This window comes from Rutidosis leptorrhynchoides, chromosome 1 (genome assembly GCF_046630445.1).
Source record: "Rutidosis leptorrhynchoides isolate AG116_Rl617_1_P2 chromosome 1, CSIRO_AGI_Rlap_v1, whole genome shotgun sequence".
NCBI classification, from domain to species: domain Eukaryota; kingdom Viridiplantae; phylum Streptophyta; class Magnoliopsida; order Asterales; family Asteraceae; genus Rutidosis; species Rutidosis leptorrhynchoides.
In genome coordinates, this window is record NC_092333.1 from 119092852 (window position 1) to 119095590 (window position 2739).

The window sequence follows — 2739 nt, forward strand, 5'->3', positions numbered from 1 at the left end:
TTTGACTTTTAGTCAAACTTAACAAAACACTTATGCAATCGCTCTAATCTTATTTTATATTTGATTCTTGCATGAAACTTGACTATTTGATTCACATGCTATATAATCGAGTCGTAACGAGCCATAGGACTAATTGAACACATTTCACCCGACCTTGTGTCGTAACCGGTAAATTGATACAACTTACTTGTTTAGGTCAAGGCTAAGCAACTTTCATGCACACGTTTACTTTGTGAAGTACTTTTATACTCGTGTACTCGAGGTGAGATCATAGTCCCACTTTTTCAACAACTTTTATATTTTTAAATCGTGGGCTGAGAAACATATACGTTACATACTTATATACATTTCATATGTATATATACCTTTCATACTTTTATACATCAAACACGAATACGAATACAAAGATACGGACGAGTTTGAACGAAAACCCTCAATTCAATTATCATTAATTACATCAGATGGTGTAAGCGAGACTATGTTGTGTGGATCCATACGGGTTTGACTAACCCTCATTCGGACGGTTCGCTACCGTTAAGCGAATGAAATATATTCTGGTACGGTGTATGTTCTAACACTTTTATGCTGAGGTAAATGATACGGTTAAGCTTTGATAATTGGGTGCTCGGTAAACAACAATACTTATGGAATTCAAACGATTCGGAAAATCGACTTATACTATAACTTGTGGTTCAACTTATTTTACTTACATACTCATTTACTAAACCTATGATTTCACCAACGTTTTCGTTGACAGATTCTCTATGTTTTCTCAGGTCCCTGAATGCTATATGATACATGCTTCCGCATTCTTTTTGATACTTGCTTGGATGTCGAGTATACATGCATATTTGGAGCCCTTGACTTGCTTTTAAATTGTGTCGCATAGGTTTCAATTGTACGTTAAACATTGTAATGTAACTAGTCGTTGAACTACTTTTGTAAACTTGAAACGTCCTTTACATTTGAAATGAATGCGACATATTTTTTGGTCAAACGTCATCTTAAGGACTTATGACCACGTAACGGGACCTAAGTAGACGGCGCCGTCAATGGCGATTTTGTCGGGTCGCTACAGATGGTATCAGAGCGTTGGTTGTAGGGATTTAGAGTCATTAGTGTCGACCCCGAGTCATAGGGTACATTAGTGAATCTAGACTACAACCGGCATATAGACTGAAGTAGGAACTACTTGACTATTTGTGCATTATACTCGAACTCTCCTATCATATCTAACTCTTATTCGATCTTGATATCACGTTGTTAAATTTGATTGACACGCCACCTTGACTTTATGAAGTAATGTTAAATGAACATGTGAATCAGGGTAATATAATTTCCGGGATTATATTACGGTGGTTCACATGGACATTCCGACATTATGACATAAAGAATTTAAGGCGGGTTAAGGAAATTTTCTCTTTATCCTTATTCCATATCACGGTTAGTATTATTGAGAATACTAACCAACGATATTCTTGTGTCTTGAAGGAACAATGGCTCGTCGACGCGCTCCTCCCGAAACTCCCGAACAAGCTCTACAACGAATGATAGCCACCGCCGTGGATGCGGCCATGGCCGGTCACTCTTCCAACAACAATAACAATAACAACAATCACAACTACAACAACAATGGAGCCGGTAATTCAAACGAAGGGTGCTCCTATAAGAACTTCATGGGGTGCAAACCTCACACTTTTGATGGAACCGGGGGACCGGTAGTGCTCACCCGATGGTTTGAGCAAACGGAAGCCGTCTTTAGCATAAGCGGTTGTCGGGACCAAGACAAGGTCAGATTTTCCACTCACACCTTCGCCGGTATCGCTCTTACATGGTGGAATACGTATGTACAATCGGTGGGTATCCACAAAGCCCACGCTCTCTCTTGGGTCGACTTAAGAGGAAAGATGATCACCGAATACTTCCCGCGCGAAGAGACCCGCAAGCTTGAACACGAGCTAAGAACTTTAAAAGCGGTCGGGAATGACCTAAAGGCCTATAATCAACGATTTTCTGAGCTAGCCTTGATGTGCCCAAATCTCGTGAGTACCGAGTCTCTAAGGGTTGAGCTTTACATGGATGGTCTTCCTAAGAGCATCAAACAAGGAGTAATGTCATCCAAACCCGCTAATCACCAAGAGGCTTTGAATATGGCCCACCAATTGATCGAAACGGTGGACGAAATTGAGGTGTCGACATATAAAGCCGAGGATAAGTCGGGTGGCAACAAAAGAAAATGGGAAGCCCCCGAATTAAGCAACTACAACAACAACCCCGCCAAGAAGCCTTTCACCTCCAACGACAAGAAAGGCTATGCCGGAAGTCTACCATCTTGCAACAAGTGCCACAAACATCATTATGGCGAATGTAGCAAACCATTTTGCAGCAAATGCCGCAACCGTCATTATGGTGAATGTGGTAAGTTAACTTGCCACCGGTGCCAAGGAAGTGGTCATACGGCCAACGATTGTAGGAGTGTCGCCCCCGTTGCCCAAAAGGCGCCCAATGCACACCGGACGGGCGTTTGTTTCGAATGTGGCCAACCGGGTCATTTTAAGAATGCATGCCCGGAGAAAAAGACAAACCCCAATACACGCGGTCGAGCTTTCAACATTAACACCGAGGAAGCCCGGGATGACAACTAGTCACGGGTACGTTTCTTCTCAACAACCCTTATATTTCATGTTTATTCAATTCGGGTACCGTTAGACGTTTTATAACCAAGGCCTTGACTCGTAC